Source organism: Amblyomma americanum, chromosome 1 (assembly GCF_052857255.1).
Source record: "Amblyomma americanum isolate KBUSLIRL-KWMA chromosome 1, ASM5285725v1, whole genome shotgun sequence".
Lineage (NCBI taxonomy): Eukaryota > Metazoa > Arthropoda > Arachnida > Ixodida > Ixodidae > Amblyomma > Amblyomma americanum.
Window position 1 is genome coordinate 468,464,886 of NC_135497.1, and position 25,555 is coordinate 468,490,440.

Here is a 25,555-nt window from a genome sequence, read left to right on the forward strand (position 1 = left end):
GACTATGTCACTGCTTTGCGCAAGTTATCCGAGAACTGCGGATTTGGCGGTACAAAAATTCCGTTAGAGGAAATGTTGCGTGACCGTCTGGTTTTTGGAATTTCGGACAGTGTGGTTCAACAGCGTTTGGTGGCGGAAAAGGATCTGACGTTTGAGACGGCATACGAGTTAGCAGTAACGGCGGAAACGACTGCCAAGCAGCAAAAAGCAACGAGGAGCAATGCACAAGAACCCGAGTTCCAGCAGGAGTTGACGGCGGAAGTAGGAAGGGTGGCGAGCATGAAGAAACCAGAAAGACAGCGGCGTTGTTTTCGCTGTTTGGCAGCCCATTCAGGATGGCGGTGCAGATACAAAGATTCTGTGTGCTTCAGCTGCGGTGGAAAGGGACACTTATCAAAAGCATGCCGAAAAAAGCAAGCAGAAGTGGAAATGCAGCTGGATGATATGGAACATACTGTGAAGAGCGTGCACGACGAGTCGTTCAGTATCAGCCAAGTAAAAAGTGGGACGCCAAAGTACGTCATCGCTGTAGAGATTGGGAAGGAAAGCGTGCCTATGGAAGTAGATTCTGGAGCTGCCAGGTCTATTATTAGTGTGAACAAATTTCAAAAGCTGCAAGTGGCGTAACAGATCAAGCTGGAAGATTGCAACACGCAACTCGTTACCTGGACGAGGGAAGGTCTCGACGTGCTGGGAAAAGCGTCCGTGCCCGTGAAGTTCAAAGGCAGAGAATTTAAGTTGCCACTACTTGTAGTAAAAAAAGAGGGAAACACTCTTCTAGGCCGGGATTGGTTCCAGCCACTGGAAATCAGCATAGCTGGCCTTTACAGCATCCACGCCAGAGCAGAAGGCATTTTGGAAAGGTTTCCAGAGGTGTTCAGTGACACGTTTCCAGGGGCTGCCCTACCCCGCATCCACATCGAACTCAAGGAGGGCGCCCAAGCCAGGTTCCTGAAATGTCGTAGCATTCCGTTTGCGATGAGGGAGGAAGTCGTGGCAGAGCTTAACCGCTTGGTGGAGCTGGGAATTCTACAACCCACTCAGTATTCCGACTGGGCAACGCCAATTGTCGTGGTGCGGAAAAAAAAACGGCTCCCTCAGAATATGCGGGGATTATCGAAGCACTGTGAACCAGGCCGTCAAAAGCAATGTGTACCCACTTCCGACAAGCAAAGAACTTTTTGCGAGGTTAGGAAGGGGGCGTGTTTTTTCCAAGCTGGATCTGACGCAGGCCTATCAGCAACTGTTGGTAGATGAAGAAACGGCAGAGTTGCTCACGATTAACACCGTGCAGGGGCTATACAAGGTTTGTCGTCTGCCGTTCGGCGTGTCCGTTGCTCCTGGTGTTTTTCAAAGAACCATGGACACCGTGTTGGCTGGAATGCCGCACGTAGCGACATACCTAGACGACATCCTGATTGCCAGCGAGTCGATTGAGGAGCATGAAAGGATGTTGGCTGAAGTCCTCAGCCGCTTGGCCAAATCGGGTCTCAGAGTTCAAGCGGAAAAGTGCGAATTTTTCAAGGAGAGTCTTGAGTTTCTAGGGCATCGGATTGACGCAAAGGCCATCTACCCCTCCAAGGTCAAGGTCGAGGCCATCCACCAAGCTCCTGCACCCAAGAACAAAAAGGAACTGCAAGCCTTTTTGGGTATGATAAATTTCTATAATCGGTTCTTGAAGGGAAGAACAGAAGTAGCGGAAAAGCTGTATCGTTTGTTGGATAGCCACGTAGCATGGAACTGGGGTGCAGAGCATATGGAAACGTTTGAGAGCCTGAAGAAGTTGCTAACGTCTAACTCGTTGCTGGTGCATTTTAAGACGGATGTCCCGTTAGTGTTGTCATGCGACGCATCATCTGTGGGTGTAGGAGCTGTTTTGGCTCATCGCGACAGCAAAGGAAATGAGCAGCCTGTGGCGTATGCGTCCAGAACGCTATCTAGGGCGGAGCGCAATTATGCTCAGATTGACCGTGAGGCCCTTGCCGTGGTTTTTGGGGTTCGACATTTTCACCAATACCTTTGTGGGCGAGATTTCCTCATTATCACGGATCACAAACCCTTGCTAGAAATTTTCCAGAGGCAGAAGCAAATTCCGGCGGTTATTTCTCCCCGCATGTTACGGTGGACGCTAATGCTGTCGGCATACGATTACGTGCTCGAGTACAGGAAAACCAAGGACCATGGAAACGCCGACTGCCTAAGCAGGTTACCGGGCCCCTTAGCACGCCAAGAGACCGAGGCGCCAGGCGACATACTCCTTCTGGAAGCTGTGGAGTACCCTCCAGTGAGCGCAATGGAAGTGGCAGCCTTCACCAGGGGTGATCCCCTGCTGTACGAGGTGAAGCAATGGATCCTGGAGGGCTGGCCGCGAGAACGGGTAGCCCTGAAGTATTCTGCATATTGGGTAAGACAAAACGAGTTGTCCGTACATCGTGACTGTGTACTCTGGGGGAGCCGCGTAGTTATTCCAGAGGCACTGCAGAAGCAAGTTCTAAGCCTTATGCATGCTAACCATCCAGGAGTGACGGCCATGAAGGCAATCGCTAGGTCGTACGTGTGGTGGCCGAAGATGGACGAAAAGATCGTCGAGTTTGTGAGGCACTGCACGCCATGCCAGGAAAACAGGCAGAGTGAACCAAGGACACCAACGCATTTCTGGACTAAGCCTGAACGACCGTGGAGTAGAATACACGTGGATTTCGCAGGACCCGTCCAGGGCGTGTTTTTTTTGGTGGTTGTAGACGCCCTGTCAAACTGGGCCGAAATTGAAGTGATGCCGTCTCTCCAGTCATCTGCAGGAATTGGGAAGTTTCGCAAAATGTTTGCAACACATGGTTTGCCCGACTCGGTTGTGTCGGATAATGGCACCGCTTTTGCAAGCAGAGAAACTCAGGCTTTCCTGAAACTTAATGGTATACGCTATATGTATGCGGCGCCGTACCACCCGGCGAGCAACGGAAGGGCGGAGCGGATGGTCCGAGAACTGAAGTGTGCGTTACGGAAACAGAGACAGGGCACCGTATTATGCAAGGTTGCACGATTTCTATTCAAACAGCACTCTACGCCGCACGCCGAGACCGGGAAATCTCCAGCCGAAGTCATGCTGGGCCGGAAGTTCAGGACCGCCCTATCCAGCCTTCGCCCGGATGAGAGTGACGCAAGCTGCCTTCGGCAGCTGCCACCACGAGGTTTCCAGTCTGGTGACGCCGTGTACGCGCGGAACTTCCGGCCAGGGCCCAAGTGGTTGTTTGCACGCGTGTCGCGACCGATAGTCCACGTCATGTACGAGCTGAGTACGGCAGACGGAGCTGTGCACCGACGCCACCGCAACCACGTTCGCAGAGCATGGTGCTCTGATCCCCGGACAAAAGACCAGCAAACCTGTCCCTCGTTCGCTCTGCCGTCTATGTCAAGCCACGCACTGGGACCTCCGGAGCCCGAGACGTCTCAGCCGTTCCGGCGTTCCACTCGCCAACGTAACCCAGTGCGACGTTACGGCATCGATGACTAAGGGGGAAGGGATGTGGTAGATTGTGCAGTCACGCACTGTGACGTAGGTGTGCCACAAGAGAGCATGCGCCAGTTCTGTGCCTGTGTTGCTATCACCGGTTGTGCTGATAACGGGCCACCGGCGCAGCTATTTAAGCAGTCGTGTTCTTGGAATAAAGCTTTTTTGATTCTGTGCATTGTGACTCACGCGTCAGCCTGTTACACACGAGCTGTCGGAAATCTGAGAGTTTAGAGCGTAGCCCGCTAGCGTTCCACTGGAAAATGGTGCATGTACGAAAGATGTTGTGGATTGTCAGCTGCGGTGAAGTTTTCGCTGTGGAAGCCATGATTACTGAAGTGTGGTATTACGTCCCTGCGGAGCGTAGGAGACCGACACCAACGGCTCCATTGCAAGGACAGCTTCTACTTCTGGGAGTCTTCCTGACGAGGGGTTTGCACGGATATGAGCCTTGATGGCTGCAAACAGCATCGGAATCAGTAGGCATGTGACATCTTGTTCAGAGCTTCCGGTTTGTTGCCTGCCGCTGATCTTCTTGTCATGTTGTGGCGCCCTAGGGTCAGAGCAAGCGACGCTGTTTGTCGGGTCTTGTGTAGTGCGTTGCAGTAGCTTTGATGAAGGAGAAGAACCAACGGACTTCCCACGCTTCTTTTTTACCGCATCTGCGTAGGTCTTGTCAGCTGCTCTGCCACGCTGTGCTGACTGATTCTCGGAAAGAGCTGCCGTAGTCGTGAAAACCACGTCGGGGTTAGGTGGTGGTTCATGGCGCTTAGGGGGTTTCCCTTGTGTTTGCTCTGCCGTGCGAGCAACTGTGGCTGCTTTCTTTTTATAACACCCTCCATAGGAAGCAGGGTGTGGGCCACCGCAGTTAGCGCATTTAGGTTGCGCTCTCGAAGTGCATTCTTTGTGCGAGTGGGGGCCAGCACAGAATTTGCAGCGCACGGGGCCGTTACAGTGTCTTGATATGTGGCCATGCCACTGACATTTATAGCACTGAGTTGCTGCTCCGACGTATTCAGTTACATGGTAACTACAGAACCCCAGCGTTACTCGTTTTGGTAGCGGCGCATCTTTTGCGAATTCCAATATAACTGTGTGACGGCGTACCGCTTTTATCTTTCCACCATCCTCAGGAGTGCAGGCGATTGGCCTCCTTGCTGAGAGGACACCTTGGTCGCGTAGATATTCCTGCAGATCTTCGTCTGTGTAGGTGACAGGTACGTCTTGTATTTTGCCATAGCTTGCCATGTAAGAGTATGGGACTCTGGCCTCTACAGCCACTTCAGCCAGCTTAGTTACCGTGAGCAGACGGTTGGCGGCGGGCAGCGTCGATACTGTAACCATCAGGCTCCCATCCTTGTGAATGCGATGGCTGAGGACTTTTTCTTGAGCCGATGCTACAACCGCCGAAGCCACAATGTTGGGGTTGGCTTTCCATAGGCTTCCTCCTTCCTCAGTGGGCCTGAAAACTTAAGCTGAACTCTTTTTGTTGGCCTTCACGTTTCTACTCTCTAGGTGAGTACCGGTAAGATACACCTGTTGTACACTTTCCTCTTGAGGGAAATTGGTAAACTGCCACTCATGATCTGCGAGAAATTGCCATATGCGCTCCACCCCATTCTTATCCTTCTAGTTATCTCCCTCTCATGATCCGCATCAGCTGTCACTACCTGCCCTAAGTAGACGTATTCCGTCACAACTTCTAGGCTCTCGCTGCCAAATGTGAACTGTTGTTCCCTTGCTAGGCTGTTGAACATTACCTTGGTTTTCTGCATGTTAATTTTTAGACCCAACAATCTGCTCTGGCTGTCTAACTCATTGATCATGATTTGCAGTTCACCTCCTGAGTGGCTCAGCAAAGCAATGTCATTAGCGAATCGCAAATTATTTACGTATTCTCCATTTACTCTGATTCCCAACTGTTCCAAATTCAGGTCTCGGAATACCTCCTTTAAGTAGGTGGTGAATAGCATTGGCGAGATTGTGTCTCCTTGCCTGACGCCCTTCCTTATTGGAATTTTATTGCTGTGTTTATGGAGAACAATTATAGCTGCGCAGTTGCTATATATATCAAGTATTTTGACATAAGGCTCTTCTACACCCTGATTACGCAATGCCTGAATGCCTGCTGAGGCTTCCACTGAGTCGAATGCTTTCTCGTAATCAATGAAGGTTATATGTAGAGGTTGGTTATATTCTGCGCATTTCTCTATCACCTTATTGATAGTGTGAATATGATCTATTGTGAAATATTCTTTACGAAAGCCTGCCTGATTATTTGGTTGATTAAAGTCTAAGTTTGCGTTGACTCAATTAGCGATTACAATAGTAAATACCTTGTAGGCAACATATAGTAAGATGATCGGTCTGTAGTCTTTGGCGTCTCCCTTCTTATGAATTAAGATAATGTTTGCATTCCTCCAAGCTTCTGGTACAGTCGAAATCATAATGAATTGCGTATACAGGGTGGCTAGGTTTTCTAGCACGATCTCTCCTCCATCCTTCAACAGATCTACTGTTACCTGATCTTCACCAGCTGCTTTTCCCGTTGGCATTGCCCCTAAGGGTCTCTCTACTTCCTCTTTCGTTACTGGCGGGATGACGAAATGCTCTGCCCTACTGTCTCTTTCATTAACGCTATGATTACATTGGCTACTGTATAGATTTGTGTAGAACTCTTCGGCTAATTTAGCTATCTTATTCATATTGCTAATTTAACTATCTTATCCATATTCCTAATGACATTGCCCTCCTTGTCTCTTAACGCATTTTCACGAATCTCCGCGGAGAACACTCGGACCGAAAGAATGGACAAGCGACAGGTGTACCCACACCGACGCAGAGTTATGACACCCTACGTGACACACGCACTAGAACACAAAACAAACGCAAAACACAAAGACTATAAATACACACGACGTGGGAACACTGCTACCCGCGTCTACTACTAGCGTTCTACTGTTAATGGTGGGCGTTTGTGCTCACGGTTGGTTCTTTGCGGCTGCGACGTTGTATGGGTCCAGTAGCTGGGTCGAGACGGCGTTAGACGTGCTGCGGCTGGCGTCGCTGGCTGCGTCGTACAAGCTCCCGGTTCAAGCGCCCGTGGAGATGATGCCGGTGTTGTTGGCGTAGGAGGTACCACCTGGATTGGTCGCAACAGCGCTGGAGACACCCCTGGCCTTAGCATGCGGTAGCGTCCTCAGTTAATTCCCGCGAACGGGCTCAGGAAAAGCAGGAAGTCCACGATGCGAGGCCGTAGAACGCGAGCTCACTGGAGCAATAGCCGGTGTCACTCTCTTCCAGCTGAAGCGTCCCTGACCCGCCGGAGCCTACGCTTCTCTGTTCTTCCCCCCGTGCCTTGGTCTCTCTCACCCTTTTATAGCCTTGGCGTTAGTCCACGTAAGACTTATCGTCGTCTTCTGATTCTTCTCTTCTCCACCAATCATCTCTCGCCACCTCACCGAATGCTTCTCCACCAATCATTTCTCTCCACCTCACCGAATGCTTCTTCATCTTTATTCTTCGGTTAATCCACGTCGTCTTCTTCGCACCTCTTTCCTTCATAATTTATTTTATACTCCTTTATATATGTTACAAGGGCCCCTTCTCTCAAGAGTTTTTCGATGAAAAACTGCTCACGCCATCCTCATCTTCAAGCCATCGAGCGAACCGACTACCTTCTGTGGCGATTCTGGACCCAACACACAACACACAGCAGATGTCCAGCGCACACCAAAAGCACAAGACTAACACAGCACACCAAACTGAGTTTTCGGAACATTAACTCATCACTGCCTTTGTCCGTACAGAGTCCTTAATAAGCATGTTGATGTCCACAACACACTCTCTTGTATAATCACTTAACACCAACAACAGCAGCAACAACAACAACAACGAGATAAATCCCAGAGATACATTAGCACAGCAACATCCCAGAGTTACTTAGAGCTGTTCAGTTGGCTCCATACGTAGAGAGCTCTAACTTGCAACATATGACCTCCGTTTTCCCTGGCCCACCCAAAAACATCTTTCTCTTGATTTGGAGTAGGGCTGCGATCGTCTGTCTCCTTTCAAATTGTGGTGTATTAGCCCCTTATCTCATCCTACAGTTTTCTTCCCACTGCACGTGGGTACCTCGGCAACATCATCTGTCTCCTCGGCTACTCCCGAGCATGCTATCTTGGGGATGCACTGTACAAGAACTCTTTCTTCGTACTTCTTCAACATGTTTGCATGGAGAACCTTCTTGGTGTTATTTATCAATAACTCATAAGCCATGTCCTTTTTCTTCTGCCTCACAAGGTAAGGGCCCTTCAATTGAATCGGTAACTAATTCTCATTCGTGGGTAGCAGGATGAGAACCCTGTCGCCCGGGTTCAGATTTCTGTGAGTGGCTTTTTTTCTCATGGTAGCCCTTATAGGGCTCGCGCGCCCTTTCCAGGCCTTGATGGGCAAGCCTGCAGGTTTCCTCCAACTTGTCCCGTAACTCAAGAACGTAGGTGTATGTTGTCTTGAGATCTGATGCAATCTCTTTATTAGCCCACAGCTCCTTGAATATTGTAGGTGGACCTCTAACGGTTCTCCCATACATGTCAAAGGAAGAGAATCCAAGACTCGTTTGTGGTACTTCGCGGCAAGCGAACAGAAGAGCTGGGAGATATCTATCCCTATCACTAGGTCTCTCCTGGCAGATTTTCTTGATCCTATTTTAGAGCGTGCCTTTAAAGTGCTCTACATGCCCATTGCACTGGGAATGATAAGGCGTCGTCAGTAACTGCTTTACTGACAAAATGTGGTTAACCTCCTTCATTAGTTCGGAAGCGAAGTTCGGGCCGCGGTCACTCAAAACTTCCCTCGGGTACCCATAACGCGAAAACTTTCCACAAGACCCTCCGCCACTTGGATACTGTCAGTAGTTCTCAGCGCAATAGAGTCCGGATAACGAGCGGACACGTCAAACAGAGCAAGCACATATCTATTGCCTGTGGCGGATACTGGAGAGATTGGCGCCACAATATGAATAGCCACTCGTTAAAAGGGTAGGTTGATGGCTGGCATCTTGCCTAGAGGTACGTGGCCAACTCTTCCTTTCGGAACTGTGCGCTGGCACACGTCGCATGAGCGAACAAAGCGTTAACGTCACTCTGGACACCTGGCCAGAAGAACTCCTCGGTGATCCTAAACACCGTTTTTGAACACCCTGGTGTACGGCCATCATGGCATCATGTTCTATGAACTCTCTCTCGCATCTCTCCGTAATACCAGCTGTTGGACCCGCCTTCGTGAGCTAAATATGCATTCCCTGTCCAGAAGACCATTTGCGAATTGATATTCAAATGACGTACGACACTTCTTTCATTCACTTTTTCCCCGATTCTGTCGAAGCAGGCTTTCAAGCTCGGGTCTTCTCTTTGGCAAATTGCAATTTCACCCGGTGTTACGCTCAGGCACATCGTAACGGCAGCAGAGAGCGGACGCTGCGTTGCTCGGGCTGTCGCTTCAGCTCTTGTCTCCACTGCCGACGAGAAACTGACTGCCCCGTCGCACGCCTGAGCTGTCGAGAGGTTTTCCTCTTAGGGGTGTTCTTCAACGTCGACTATTCACCACTCGGGATCGGGGCCCTCGACACGTCTTGCACCCGTAATGTTTCCCAAGATGAGATCGTAGATGGGTTGCTCTACGCATTTTGCCACTGCCTGTCCAGTATAATATAGCGTGGACACTAGAATCCGGGCTTCGGGAAGGTACTTTACTGTGCTATCTACAAGAGTGACGGCCGATGCTTCCCCTGTAAGATCCTCGTCCTTCACCAGGCTTCTCCGAACCAGAACTGTGTTGGATCCGCTGTCTCTAAGAACCAATATAGGACGGTCCCCTATTTGCCCAACCACCACCGGAATTGGTGCTTTCGCCCTGGGTGTTTCATTCACCGCTCCATTTCCCAACGGCGTTTGCTCTTTTAGCTGTGGAAATTCAGGATGTGCGACATGTTCTGCCCGAGGTGACAACGCATGCTGTTCGGTCCTGCGTTCCGTATCGGCACTCATTCATAGTATTTCCACTCCTATTACAACCTTGACACACAACCTGTGTCTTTTGGGCAGCGCTACTAGTCCGACAGTCAACAGATAAAGACACCTTACTTAGATGTTACCGCCTTAGATGAACCGCCATATGTACTTGGTTTTGACGCATCTGTCTCTATGACCTTTTCGGTTTTTTTCTTTGCCTTATTCAAATTTCTCAGCCCTTGAGCCTCGAGGAATTGCTCTGCAGTGTCGGCAAACAATTCCAATGAACACAACTTTCTTTCAGGATTAGCGCTAGCTTTGAGCTGCAACACGCTAAAAATCGCCCTGTTACCAACTTGTCACGCACTCCTTCAAAACTCTTTTCTGTGTTTGACATATTAAGCTACCAATCAAAATAGTTGTTCAGCCTGGAGGAAATCTGCTTAGCGGTTTGCGAATCCTGAGGTATCGCTGTGCGAAATCTATCACGAAAACCCTCTGCCGTAAACCTCAATCTTTGGAGGAGTGCGTTTTTGACTTTCTCGTAGTTCATGGAATCAGCAGTAGGCATCGTTTCAAACACATTCAGCGCCTCTTCGATTAAACACATGCTCAATGCCGCGGCCCATTCACTGCGCTCCCAGCTTTGCCCCAAAGCTATTCGATCGAATCGTTGCAGATATGCGTCCAGACCATCCCTTTCTCATCGAAAGGAGCCATCAGCTTCCTAGGACAAACGGTGGCCGGTCTAGGAGATTCTCTACCCGCTAAGAAACGCTGATAATTATCCGTGATCTCCTCATATAAACTCCTTCTCCCTTTCTGTTCTTCTTTTTCCTGTTCTTCTGTTCTTCTCTCTGCCTCGCGAGCTCTTTTATCTCCTCGCTCTTCTCCCTCGCGAGCGTCTGCGTGTGCTTGCGCCCTCTCCTCTCTCTGCTTTTTTGCCTCTTCTTTCTCCTCGTCGCAGAGATGCATCGCCTCTTCCTTGCATAACCCTAGCTTGAGTGCCAGTTCTAACGTTCTTGCCAAATCCATACTTCATGCCGTCGAGAAATCGGAAAGACCGAGACAAAGCAAAAAGAGAAAAGGAAATGAATTTTCCTGGCACAGGCTCGCCACTTATCTTTGTCAGGGATCTCCCCGGAGAACACTTGAAACGAAAGAATGGACAAGGCGACAGGTTTACCCACTCAGACGCACATTTAACACACCCTACGTGACACACACACACTCGAACTCAACACTAACAAAACTAACACAAAACACAAAAACTATAAATACACACGACCTGGGAAAACTGTTACCCGCGTCTACTTCTAGCGTTCTACTGTTAGTGGTCGGCATTCGTGCTCAAGGTTGGTTCGGTGCGGCTGCGGCGTTGTACAGATCCAGTAGCCGGCGTCGAGAGGGCGTTCGACGGGCTGCGGCAGTCGTCGCTGGCTGCGTCGTACAAGCTCCCGGTCCAAGCGCCCGTGGAGATGATGCCGGCGTTGTTGGCGTGGGGGGTACCATCCGCATGGGTGGCAACAGCGCTGGAGACACCCCTTGCCGTAGCAGGTGGTAGCGTCCTCAGTTAACTCGCCGGAACGGGCTCAGGAACGGCAGGACGTCCAATATGCTAAGCCTTAGAACGCGAGCTCACCGGAGCAGTAGCCGCCTTCACTCTCTTCCAGCCGAAGCGTCCCTGACCCGCCGGAGCCTGCGCTTCTGTTCTTTCCAACCGTGCCTCGCTCTCCCTCGCCCTTTTATATCCTTGGCGTTAGTCCACGTATGCCTTCTCGTCGTCTTCTTCTCTTCTCCACCAATCATCTGTCTCAACCTCACCGAATGCTTCTCCACCAATCATCTCTATTCACCCCACCGAATGCTTCTTCTTCATCTTTATTCTTCGGTTAATCCACGTCACCTTCTTCACACCTCTTTCCTTAATTTTATTTTATACTCCTTATTATATGTGCCACGCGTACATCTGGTTTATGCCTAACCCTAGTTTCCTTTTCACTGCTTTTAGGCTACGTCCATTCTTTAGAGCATGCTCGATTCTCTCCATATTACAATTCTTTATGTCGGATACCTTGAGCTTATTTATTAACTGCGATAGCTATGTCGGTTCTATTTTGTCTGTAGGGATAGACGCCCTGATGCGCTGACGTTTCTTAATCAGATCTTTTGTCTCCTGAGATAGTTTGCCGGTATCCTGTCGAACTGTCCTATCGACTACTTCCACTGCGCATTCCGTAATGATGGAATTCCGTAATTAATTCCGTAATTATCGTTCATTGTATGAACATCAAGATCGTCGTCCTCAGTTAAAGCCGAATATCTGTTTTGCAGCGATATCCTGAATTCCTGTATCTTCCCTCTTACCGCTAACTCGTTAATGGACTTCTTTTTCACTGGCTTCTTCCGTTCCCTCTTCAAGTCTAAGCTAATTCGAGACCTTATCATTCTGTGGTCGCTACAGCGCACCTTTCCGAGGACGGCCACATCTTGAATGATGCCCGGTTGAGTGAATAGTATGAAGTAGATTTCGTTTTTAGTCTCACCATTCGGGCTCTTCCAGGTCAACTTCCTGTTCTCTCGTTTGCGGAAGGAGGTGTTCATTATCCGTAAGGTATTTTTATCTCGAATTCTACTAATAACTCTCCCCTGCTATTTCTAGAGCCTATCCCATAGTCGCCTAACGCGTGGTCGCCAGCGTGCTTGTTGCCCGCCTTCGCATTGAAGTCTCCCGTCAGTACAGTGTAGTGTGATTTCACTTTATTTATTGCCGATTCCACGTATTCATAGAAACTTTCAACGTTCTGATCTCTAAGGGTACTGGCCTACAACGAGTCAGTACCCTCAGTAATCCGCGCCTGCTGAGCCACCTCCTAGTTGTCCTTTTTCCCCTGACCGTTCGGCCCTTTCTATCAGCCATATACGCTCGCCCGCCGTCGTCACAATAATACGCAAAAAGAAAACTAGGTGCCGCAGTTCCTGAGGCGACCACTCGACCCTGTCGAACTTTTAAATGCCTCACCTAATCACTTGCTAATCTTTCTGAAGTGTCTGTTGGGGGCGTTTCTGTCATGGTGCTTGTCGATACCGGTGCCGCGGTTTCTGTAATGGATGAAAAGCTTTGTCGCGCCTTAAGGAAAGGCATGACGCCAATTGTTGTACTCTCACTGCATACCGCCAGCGCTCAACACATCAAGCTTTCCACGGCATGCACAGCGCCAGTCGTGATTCAGGACTTCCTCTGTACGACAAAGTTTGTCTTGCTGCCTTCCTGTGGTCATACTATTATTCTTGGCTAGGATTGCCTGTTGCGTCATGACGCTATAATCGACTGTGATCAAGCAGAAGTAGGGTTCACTGCTCTGTCCAGTCCTTTGTCGGACGCTTCTTTTCTTCTCAGTCTAAAGCCTTCGCAGCAGAAGACATCTACCTTTCTCTATGCTCTTCCGCCCTTGCCCACTTCTCTTTCGACTCTCTTAGCGACGATACTGTCCTGTCCACATCGACCCATACTTTGCGGCACCGCAAGTTTCTTTAGCTGCCATACGCAGAACTGTAGCCGCTGGACTTCTATTATTGCTGGTGTCTAACCTAAGTTCCTCCCTTGCTGCATTGCGCAGTGGTGAATGCCTCGGCAGTGTCCAACTCATCGCGTCTCTGCTCATCCGCGACGAGGGTGACGTTGCGCCTCATCTCGCCAAGAACGGGCTTAGCCCACCGTCTTCTGCGCCCGATCCCTCTTGTATCGATGCTGATGTTTCTCTGTAGCAGCGGACATGGCTTCTTACCCTAACTTCTGTTCTGCTCCTCCTTTGACGATTACCAAATCTCTTCGGGCAGAACTTCAACTGTCACTTCACTTCAACTGTGGCTGGGCTCCTATTGTGAGCGTGCAACCAAGTGCCAGACTATAGAATAGCACGTCGACGAAATACTTCAGATTGTTCTTATTCACTCTGCAAGCTAAACTTGAGCATCGCCTGTTATGCTTGTGACAAAGATAGATGGCTTCATGCGCTTCTGTGTGTATTACCGCCGACTTAATAGATCACGCGCAAGGACGTCTATCCCCTCGGCCGTTGGCTAAGGGCACAACTCTCTTCATCTCTCGATTTACGTTCCGGATACTGACAGGTCTTCATGGCAGCGGTCGATCGTCAATGAACAGTCTTTGTATCCCCCGCTTTGTAACCCCCTTTGTGAATGCTGCCCACTTTCAGCTGAGATCGCCAGCCTTTCTACCTATTTATTTTTTTTAATTTTTTATTTATTTTACCCTCAGGGCTTACAGAAGCATTGTAGAGGGGAGGGGCAGAAATACAAGGAACACTATGCAATTTGGTTAATAAAAGGGAACAGAGAAAAAAAAATAAGGCAACAACAACAACGACGAAAAAAGAACAAAAACGGCAGGTATTCAAAGCACACGGGCAGGTTACAAATGCGCAATAGTTTGGTTGAACAGAATGCAGCAGAGTGCAGTATCAACATAAAAAAAAAAATGAAGGAACAGTCATACAGAACATGATAAGCGCCAGTGCAAGTTTTAAAAAGAAAATAAAAAAGGGCTTCAAAATATGTTAGTAAGGCAAGTACGAAATCGGTGGTTGTCAGTGATAGCGACCAGGTCAGCAGGTAGTTGGTTCCAGTCACGAGATGTTTTTGGTAGAAATGAATGTGCATATGTCGTGGTGTTGTGGCGAGGTATGGCGACTTTGTAGCAGGGATCTACACGGGCAGAAACATGAGCAGCATCTGTGATAAGGCGCGTCCTGAGTTGATGGTTATGATGATAAATTTTATGGAAGAGGCAAATACGAGCAATGTTACGACGGACAGTGAGAGGGGGCAAATTTAGACTTAGTTTCATGTTAGTGACGCTTGCTGTGCGGTGGTAATTATTGAGAATAAAACGAGCAGAGCGATTTTGTACGCTCTCCAAGGTTTTATTCAGTGATACATGGCCAGGGTCCCATATGGATGAAGCGTACTCGAGATTGGGTCGTACATAGGTAGTATATAGCTGTTTTTTAAGTGGAGACGGCGCTAGTGAAAAGTTACGTTTCAAATACCCAAGCATGCGATTGGCTTTGGCTGTTACGTAGTTAATATGAAACTTCCAGGAAAGGTTATTCGCAATGTGTACTCCAAGGTACTTATAAGTTGAAACGGAGTCGAGTGGAGAATCATTAATACAATAGCTTGGACGGGATGATTGACTGCGGGAAATTCGCATTGTTTTGCATTTTGTAGCATTCAGTTTCATCTGCCAAATGGAGCACCAAAGAAGCGATATTATTTAAGTCAGTCTGGAGTAAAGTCACATCGGAAGCCTTAGCTATTTTACGGTAAATTACACAGTCATCAGCGAAAAGACAAATAGAGCTAGAAACTCACTTGGGTAAGTCGTTAATATAAATAAGAAAAAGCAATGGAGCCAAGACAGATCCCTGAGGCACTCCTGATTGGACGGGTACCTCAAGGGAGTCAGTCTCGTTAGCTGTGACATACTGGGTGCGGTTTGAAAGAAATGCGATTATCCAGTTAAGTACTACAGGATCGATGTTAAGGCGAATGAGTTTTAGTATAAGAAGTTGATGGTTAATCTTATCAAAGGCCTTCGAAAAATCTAGAAACGCACAATCAGTAATGAACCCCGAGTCTAAAAATGAATGTAGATCATTGGTGAACATGAGTAACTGTGTTTCGCATGAGTATAATTTGCGGAATCCATGGTGGGAGGGATGAAAAAACTGGTTTGATTCAAGAAAGTTGACGAGGTTGGTGAAAATTATGTGCTCAAGTACTTTGCATGGTATTGATGTCAAGGAAATGGGGCGATAGTTAGACGGTTTGTGTGAATGGCCAGATTTGTTTATAGGAACACCTTTCCCTGTTTTCCAGTCTTTGGGTAGACAGCTCTCGGTAAGTGATTTGGTAAAAATAAAGCTTAATAAAATAGAGCAGTATTCAGTAGTGTTCTGAAGGAATTTTGATGTGATTCCATCGACACCACAAGACGATGATCGTTTCAGTTTACTAATGATGGTTCTGATTCCGGCAGGATCAAAAACAATGGGGTCCATTGGAGAAAAATGAGCGTGAGGGAAAAGCGAGCATTGAGTGGCTGAGGGACTAGTGAACGAGAGAGAGAAGGTGTTATTCAATAAGGCAGCGCATAAATTTTCAGGGACCTGTTTGCCACACTCGTCAATCAGGGTGATTGTTCGATCGTTGGAGCTCTTTACAATGTTCCAAAATTGTTTCAGATTCGTACTTATTAAGGAAGGAAGTGTCGTGTTAAAGAAATTGAATTTAGCTGTTTTCAGAGAGTTTATGTAGTTTTGTGCTGCCTGATTGTATATTGATCATCGGTTAGGACTACATCTCATTTTTGCTTGGCGAAAGAGCCTTTTTTTTCTTATTGGATAAGCGTTTTAGATAGGTGTTATACCAGGGGGCACTGGATGAGTGATGGATCGTTCTTAGTGGAATATACTTGTCACTGAGATGGAGAAGTTTACTTTTGAAAGATGACCAGAGTTCGGAAACCGAAAGCCTCGAGTGGATTAGCAAAATGTCATCGAGAAATAAGGAGAGCTCAATGTTAATAGCGTCAAAGTTGGCTTTGTTGTAATCTCGGATACGTTTCTTTTGTCGCTTTGCTCGCGTAGATGGCACTGAAAACGAGAAGTGTAATATGTCATGGTCGCTGAAGCCTGGTACGTGTAACACTGCAGAACTGATGTCAGGAGCTGATGTAAGTATTAGATCAATCAGAGAAGATGACGACGGTGTTACATGTGTTGGTAGATTGACAAGCTGAGATAAACTGAAGTCAGAACAAACAGTAACAAAGTTAGAAGCTTCAGCGGTAGTAGAACTAGCGCAAAGATTGGACCAGTCAATGCTTGGGAAGTTAAAATCCCCAAGCAAAAAAATAGGTGCACCAGGAAACTGTACAGTGATTTGGTTAAGACAGTCATGGATACCTTCACAAAACGCCGTGCTGCAATTGGGAGGGCGGTAACAGGCACCAATGACAAATTTCTTGAAAGCAACAGTTATACAGCACCAAACTGTTTCTAAGTCACAGTCAACAGATATAGGAAAACACCGAAAACTTTCATTGATAGCAATTATGACTCCACCACCCATTCTATCAACGAAAAGTAACGAAGTGTTTATTGCAGTCGAACAGTTCATTTGATGATATTTTCTCAGAAAGCCAAGTTTCGGTTAGGACCATTATGTCTGCTTCAGAGTCGTTAATTAGCGCATTAAGATAGTCCTTTTTATTGTAAAGGCTGCGAATGTTCGTGTATAGCACGGAAACTTTCGACACTGATCCGCTTCCCCTCACCCATCCCTAACTTTTGGACGAGTAAGTGCGGCCAGAACGTGTAGCCATGGTGGGTGGGGCCTCGTTATCAACTGTTCGGCTAGCGGGTGGCATCTCGCGTATGTTGTTGGTAAGCGCGTCATAAAAGTAGCATTTGTCTTTGGCAAGTAATTTATTGTGACGTAGCTTGTATTTAGTTTTGAGTGATTTCGCGAACTCAAGAAGTTTCTTTCGAGCTTGTCGAGTAGCTGGGCAGAAGTCCTCGCTCATGCTGAAATCGCTATCCTGAAGGCCGGACCGATTGGAAAATACCAGCTCTTTGGTCTTGTGGGTTATGAATTTAACAATAAGCGGCCTGTTTTTTTCGGAATCGTATCGGCCAATTCTATGAGCACGCGCTACCGCATCTGATGTTAGCTGCAGCTCAAGTTCCTCAGAGAGTAGAGCTAAAAGTTTTTCTTCGGACTGCTGGGGTGTTTCTGATTCGTCGTCGCTGATTCCAAAAAAAATTAAATTATCGCGACGAGAATGGTCTTCCATTTGATCAAGTCGAGAGCGGAGGACTATGGAATCTTGTTCAAGGCGGTCAATGTTTTCTTGTGCTTCATTCATGTCTAGCTGTACGGTTGCCAATGAAGCGGTTTGCTGCTCAACACTTGCTAAACGTTCATTTATTTCAGATATGGTGCTAGAGAGCAAGACCTGCTCCTGCTTGATTTCGATAATAGTCTGGGATAAGTTAGCTTGGTTTGCTTCTATCCTGATGCATCTCTCGTTGGTTTCTATAACCATTTTGAGCAATTCAGTCATATCGTTATCTTTCGGTCCCGGGTTTTCTTCACCATCACCACACATTAACAGAAAGAGCGAGCAAAATGAGGCTGCCAGTGTTCCAGGGCATGGAAGCACAATAATAAATGGATCATCTGATTTAAAGCATTTAGTAGGGAGATATGGACGACTAACCTGCGCAAAGAAGACGATAACGTGTGAGTGCATCATCGTCGAAGAGGTGCTTCCATGCCCACTGAAGACGAACCGCTCGGCGTCCCCTTTTAAGCCGTCCGTTTTTCGAAATGTTGATGACGCTGTGGCTGGACTACGATGGATGAGGCCTGGTCTAGCAGTGCAGATGGCAAAAAGGCAGTGGAAGCCGGCGGAATGCGGCAAACCAGCGAAGCTTTGTCCAGGCAATTCAGTGTTCTTTTCAGTGGAGTCGAATGTTCCGGCTTTGAAGGGCGTTTCCGCACCATGATTGCAGTAGCTGAAGATAGCCTCACCGCCGTCACACCACATCAGCGGCATATCTTCAGCGGAACGCACCGACCCCTAGATCGCTTCTCTTCTCGACTTTCTCTCCAACTTGTCCTCTGCTTCTCAGTCATTTGCTATCCGCCGCCATGCTACTGTCACGGATCTCCCCAGAGAACACTCGGACTGAAATAATGAACTAGGCGACTGGTGTACCTACACAGACGCATATTTAATGCACTCTACGTGGCACGAACTCTAGCACACAAAACTAACACAAAACACGAAGTCTATCTATACACACAACACGGGAACACTGCTATTAGCATCTACTACAAGCTTTCTACTGTTAGCGGTCGGCGTTCGTGCTCACGGTTGGTTCGGTGCGGATGCGGCGTTGCATGGGTTCAGTAGCCGGCGTCGAGATGGCGTTCGACGTGCTCGCGCTGGCGTCGCTGGTGGCGTCGTTGACTGCGTCGTGCAAGCTCCCGGTCCAAGCGCCCGTGGAGGTGATGCCGGAGATGTTGGCGTTGGGGGCACCACCCAGATGGGTGGCAGCAGCGCTGGAGACAACCTGGCCGTAGCAGGTGGTAGCGTCCTCTGTTGACACCCCAGGACGGGCTCAGGAACGGCAGGAAGTCCACAATGCGAAGCCTTAGAACTCGAGCTCCCCGGAGCAGTAGCCAGTATTGCTCTCTTCCAGCCGAAGCGTCCATGATCCATTGCAGCCTCCGCTCCTCTGTTCTTCCCTCCGTGCTTCGCTCTCCCTCGCGCTTTTATAACCTTGGTGTTAGTCCACGTAATCCTTGTCGTCGTCTTCTTATCTTCTCCACCAATCACCTCTTCCCACCTTACTGAATACTTCTTCGTCGTCTTTATTCTTCGGTTAATTCATGCCATCCTTAGCGCCATCCTCGTCGTCGTCTTCAAACCTCTTTCGTTCGTACTCTTTTTTCCGACTCCCTATTATATGTGACAAGGGCCCCCTCTATCAAGAGCTTTTCCATGAAAACCTGCTTACATCATCGTCATCTTTAAGCCTTCCAGCCAACCGACTATCTTTTGTGGAGATTCTGGTTCCAGCACACAACACATCGCAGATGTCCAGCACACACCAAAAGCACACCACTAACACAGCACACCTAACTGCATTTTCGGAACATTAACACAGAACTACCGTTGGTCGTACGGTGTTCATAATAAACATATTAATATCCACAACACACTCCCTTGTATAAGCACATTGTAAGGCCACCGATATTTTCCAGCTGCGTACCTTTGCAGGAAGCAGGAAGGCGGCACACGCGGAAACCACTCCCCAGTATAACCGAGACCCCGAGTACATACGGGGAACGAAAATGGTCGCTTGACGCACGGACCCCCCCCCCCTCTAACGGCGTGAGCTATCGTCGAGGAGGCACCCGAAGCGTCCTGCGGTGCCTCGTGAACCAAAAGCGCATTCCCACGGACACCTGTCATGGCGGACAGGCAGTGCTCACCAAGAATGTGGGAAGACAGGGGCGATCCTTAATCTGGTTTCCTGGAGCGACAGACAAATCCCTTCATGCTTACTAGCTGTGTCCCGCCGTCGGTAGCGCGGCAGCATCGTGGGCCCTTTCGCTCCCTCCTCTGTTGCTGATGGGCGACGCGGACCGATGATGTGTGGCGGTATGTCTGAGGCAAAGATTAGCTCCGAAGGGAGAACGTGTGGATACTCTCACTTGAGAGAGTGGTGGCGTACTTGTTTTTATTTAGTTTGTGTTGTTAACAAGACCCTGGGTTCGAGGCTAAGCCCAACCCAAGGGGTTGTCCCCATCTCTCATGTTATTTTCGATTTGAGAATTGATGCTTAGGGCGGGCCACTGAAAAAGGCCACTCTTAGTACTTTGTTATTAAGTGCTTAAAAGCGCATGTAAACGGATGCAGTCCAGCCCAGTCTGAGCTGGGGCTCCATGCTTAGCATGTAATGTGATGCTACTTAGGCTCTAACCTGCCCGGTCGATGAGTAAAGTAGAGCAAACTTTGCTCTTTTGTAAATTCAATTTTGCTTTTTCTAGTTTAACTCTCTGTATATGTATGCTGTAAATATATGCTCTGCTTTCATCATCAACAATTTCGCCTTCTGTACATCATCCAAGCCGAACGACACTAGAGGAAGGGTTCGTAAATCTTCCTCGAAGAAACGGACGACCTTTGAAATTCTACTCACATAACAACAACAACAAAAAAGATACATTCCAGAGATAGTTAGAGCTGTTTAGTTGGCTCTGTTTGTAGAGAGATCTAATTTATGACATATGACCTCTGCTTTGCCGGGAACATTCGAAGACACACAGCCCGTGATTTGGAGTAGAGGTGTGGCCGTCTGCCTTCATTCAAATTTGGGTTCATTAATGCCTTATTCCATCCTACAGTTTTGTGCCCACTGCACGTGGGCGCCTAGGCAGCATCATCTGTCTCCTCTGCCACTACCGAGCACGCTACATTCGGTGCGTACCGCCGTATGGTACCCCTTTCTTTGTATTTCAACATATTTTTCATGGAAAACCCTCCTAGTTTCATCTACCAATAACTCATAAGCCATGTGTTTTTTTTCTGCCTCACATTGTAAGGGCCCTTCAATTGAATCAGTAACTTATTATCATCCGCGGGTAGCAGGATGAGAACCTTTCGCCCTGTTTCAGATTCCTGTGAGTGGCTTTCTTGTCATGGTAGCCATTATAGCGTTCGCGCGCCCTTTCCAGGTCTTGATGCGCAAGATTGCATGTTTACTTCAAATTGTCTCGCAACTCAAGAAGGTATGTGTATGTTGTGTTGAGATCTGGTGCAATCTCTTCATTATGCCACACCTCCTTGAGTATGGTAAGTGGACCTCTAACGGTTCTCCCATACAACATCTCGAAAGGCGAGGAACCAAGACTCAGTTGCGGTACTTCACGGTAAGTGAACAAAAGAGCAGGTAGATATCCATCCCAATCAGTAGGTCTCTTCTGGCACATTTTCTTGATCATATTTTTGAGGGTGCCGTTCAACCGTTCTTCAAGCTCATTATGCATGGGATGGTAAAGCGTTGTCAGTAACTGCCTTAATGACAGAAGGTGGTTAACCACCTTCTTTGGTTCCAACATGAATTTCGAGCCCCGTTAACTGAAAATTTTCCTCGGGAACCGTAACGCGAGAACATCTCCACAAGACTCTCTGCGACTTGGATGCTGTTAATAGTCTTCAATGGAACAGCGTCAGAATAACAAGTGGCCACGTCAACCAGAGTAAGCACATATCTATTGCCTCTGGTAGAAACTGGAGAGATTGGCCCCACAGTGTCAATAGGCACTCTTTGAAACGGTAGGTCGACGGCTGGCATCCTGCCCAGAGGTACGGGACCAACTCTGCGCTTCGGGACTGTGCGCTGGCACACATTACACGAGCGAACAAAGCGTTTAACGTCACTCTAGACACCTGGCCAGAACTCCTCGGTGATCCTAGACACCGTTTTTTGAACACCCTGGTGTACGGCCATAATGGCGTCTTGTCTTAAGTGTAATAACACTGTCTCTCATATCTCTCGGGAACACCAGCTGTTGGACCCGCCTTCCTGAGCGAAATGTGCACTCCCTGTGCAGAAGAACGTTTAAGAATTTATATTCAAATGACGTACGACTCCTCTTTCTTTTCACTTGTTTCCCGACTCTTTCGAAGCAGGCTTTCAAGCTCGGGTCTTCTCTTTGCCTAATTGCAATTTCACCCGGTGTTACGCTCAGACACATCGTAACGTGAGTAGAGAGCGGGCGCTGCGTTGCTCGGGCTGTCGCTTGAGCTCTTGTCTCCACTCCCGACGAGAATCTGACTGCCCCGTCACCCGCCTGAGCTGTCGAGGGGCCTTTCTTCTTTTGGGTGTTCTTCAACGGCGAGCATTCTCCACTCGGGATCGGGGTCTTGGCGACTTAATCCATCCGGGATATTTCAAAGCTGAGATCGTGGATGGGTTGATCTGCGCATTATGCCACTACCTGTCCTGTATAATATGGCGTGGACACAAAAATCCTGGCTTCACGAAGGTACCTTGCTGTGCTATCTACAAGAGTGACGACGACGCTTGCCCTGAAAGATCCTTGTCCTTCACCAGGCTCCTCCGAATCAAACCTGTGTTGGCTCCGCATGCAGCTCGGTCCTGCGTTCTCTATTGGCACTCACCCAGAGTATGACCCCTCTCGTTACAAGCACCAATATGGGACGGTGCCGTATTTGCCCAACCAACAACGGCATTGCTTTTTTTCGAATTGGGTGTTCCACTCACCGTCTCATTTTCCAATGGCGTTGGCTCTCCATTCAGCTGTGGAACTTCCGGTGGTCCGGCAAGTTCTGCCCGATAGTCGACAGCGCATGCAGCTCGGCCCTGCGTTCTCTTTCGGCACTCACCCAGAGTATGACCCCTCCTCTCACAACCTTGATACAAAACCTGGGTCTTTTGGGCAACGCTACTAGTCCGATATTCCACTGCATGGTGTCCCACCTTGCAACAGAGGAAATACCTTACTGGTGTCTTAGATGCGCCATAGGTTCTTGATTTTGTCGCATTTGTCTCTAGGACCTTTTGGGTTTCCTGGTTTGCCTTACTCATATTTTTCAGCCCTTGAGCCTCGACGAGTTGGTCTACAGTGCGGCAAACTCTTCCAATGAACACAACTTTCAGGAATAGCGCCAGCTTTGACTTCAACATGGTAAAAACTGCTCTGTCACCAGCTTGTCACGCACCATTTCAAGTCTTTTCTGTGTTTGACGTGTCAGGCCGCCTACCGAAATAGTTGCCAGCCTGCAGAAAAACTGCTTTGCGGTTTCCGAACCCTCAGGTATCGCAGTGCGAAATCTCTCACGAAAACTCCCTGCCGTAAGCCTCAATCTTTGAAGGAGTGCGTTCTGGACTTTCTCGTAGTCCCAGCATCCTTCCAAACATATTCAGCGTCTCCCCGACCCGACTAAACACATGCTCAACGCCGTAGCCCATTCAATACGCTCCCAGCCATGTCCCCAAAACTATCCGCTCGAATCTTTGGAGATATGCATCCAAATCATCTCTTTTGCCATCAAAACGAGCCAACAGCTTTCTTGGACATACTCTGGCTGGTGTAGGAGATTCTGTACCCGCTATGGAACGCTTATCATTGTCCGTGATCTCCTCATAACCTTCCGCGACATGCCCCTGTGGCGACATGTTGCATTGTTTTCACAAAATAAACTTCTTGCCCCAATCTATCCTTCTTATTCTCCTGTTCTTTTGCCTTGCGTGCCCTTCTAGACTCCCGCTCTTCTGCCTCGCGAGCACTTTTATCTGCTTCGCGATCTCATTCGTCTCCTTCGCGAGCTCTTTATCCTCCCGCTCTTCTGCGTCGCGAGCGTCTTCGCGTGCTTGCACCCTCTCCTCTCTGTGCCTATCTGCCTGCTCTTTCTGCATCTTTGCCTGCTCTTCATAGAGACGCACCGCCTCTTCTTTACTTAACCCTAGCTTGAGCGTCAGCTCTAACGTTTTTGCCATATCTATACTTTCTGCCGTCGAGAAATCGGAAAAATCCGAGACAAAGCTAAAAAAAAAGCAAATGAAGTCTGGCACAGGCTCACCACTTACCTTTGTCACATATCTCCCTGGAGAACACAGCGGGATGTCTTCAGCGCAACGTACCAATCCCTAGATCGCTTCTCTTCTCGACTTTCTCTCCAACTTGTCCTCTGCTTCTCAGTCATTTGCTCTCCGACGCCGAGAACACTCGAGAACACTCGGTCCGAGAACACTCGGACCGAAAGAATGGACTAGGCGACAAATGTACCCGCACAGATGCACATTTAATACATCCTACGTGGCAAAAACACTAGCACACAAAACGAACTAACAAAACTAACACAAAACACAAAGCCTATGAATGCACACGACCCGGGAACACTGCTACTAGCGTCTGCTACTAGCGTTCTACTTTTAGCGGTCGCCATTCGTGCTCACGTTTGGTTCGGTGCGGGTGCGGCGTTGCATGGGCCCAGCAGCCGGCGTCGAGGCGGCGTTCGACGAGCTCGGGCTGCGTCGCTGGCGGCGTCGCTGGCTGCGTCGTACAAGCTCCCGGTCCAAGCGCCCGTGGAGGTGATGCCGGTGATGTTTGCGTTTAGGGCACCACCCGGATGGGTGGCAACAGCGCTGGAGACACACCTGGCCGTAGTAGGTCGTAGCGTTCTCCGCTGACTCCGCGCAATGGGCTCAGGAACGGCAGGAAGTCCACGGTGTGAAGCCGTAGAACTCGAGCTCGCCGGAGCCGTAGCCGGTGTTGTTCTCTTACAGCCGAAGCGTCCCTGACCCGCCGGAGCCTCCACTTCTCTGTTCTTCTGCGCGTGCCTGGCTCTCCCTCGCGTTTTGTATCCTCGGCGTTAGTCCACGAAATCTTTGCATCGTCTTCTTCTCTTCACCAATTATCTCTGCCCACGTCACTGAATGCTTCTTTTTCATCTTCTTTATTCTTCGGTTAATCCACGTCATCCTTATTGCCATCCTCGTCGTCTTGTTAAAACCTCTTTCGTTCTACTTTTATTTCAGACTACCTATTATATGTGACAGCTCCCCACTTCGCGATTCGTGATCATCTCCTCCATCGCCGCAACAGCTCAGACTGCCGCAAGTGGTTGCCAATTATTCCTAGTCACTTTAGCATGCATATATGCGCCCATTTAAGAGCTCACACTTAATGCAGTCATGCGGGAGTTTTCAAGCTGTACCTCCAAATCCGGCTGCGCTATATTGCTGGCGCGAAATGTACGTACAGCGTCGTCCTAAAGTACGCGCTCTCATGCCTCGCTTGTCAACGTCGCAAGATTTCTCCTCAATGTTTAGCTTCAAAGTTGCAGCCGACGTCTGACCTACCACGCCCTTTCGACGGCATCGTCATCCGGCCGGCTTCCGTACACAGCGGCCGGCAACCGATGAGTCGTTGCTGTGGTCAATTACCTGAAAAGTTATGCAGAAATCGCCGCCCTTCAGGCTGTCACAGCGACAGACGTCGCCTCCTTCCTTTAGCAGTGCTTCGTCCTTCGTCACGCTACACCTCATGAACTGGTTGTTGACAAAGTCCGCGTATTCCTGTCCGAGGTCGTCATCATGCTGTATTGTATTTTCCGTGAATATTTTATTTCTCTCACTTTTCTTGCAACACTATCTAAGATTGTGTTGTGACTCCCCCCCTTCCCCTCACTGTAATGCCAAACAGGCGGTGTGGGTAATGTGATAAATAAATAAATATATAAATAAATAAATCCCTACTCACCCAGTGCAAAATAATTCATCGCCCCACCGTCGCCTATCATCCGCAGTCCAATGGCCTCTTGGAGCGATTTAACCGCACCCTCGGGGAAATGCTCTCTATGTGTGTGACTTCGCACCACTGGAATTTTGATGTCGGCCTTGTGTAT

At 48.6% G+C, this 25,555-nt stretch overlaps 1 protein-coding gene across 4 annotated transcripts in view; it reads right to left on the minus strand.

Moving 5' to 3' along the window:
• Positions 1-25,555, minus strand: part of LOC144104608 (cytochrome P450 3A14-like) — a 209,938-nt gene that overhangs the window by 48,596 nt on the left and 135,787 nt on the right. The window lies entirely within an intron of this gene.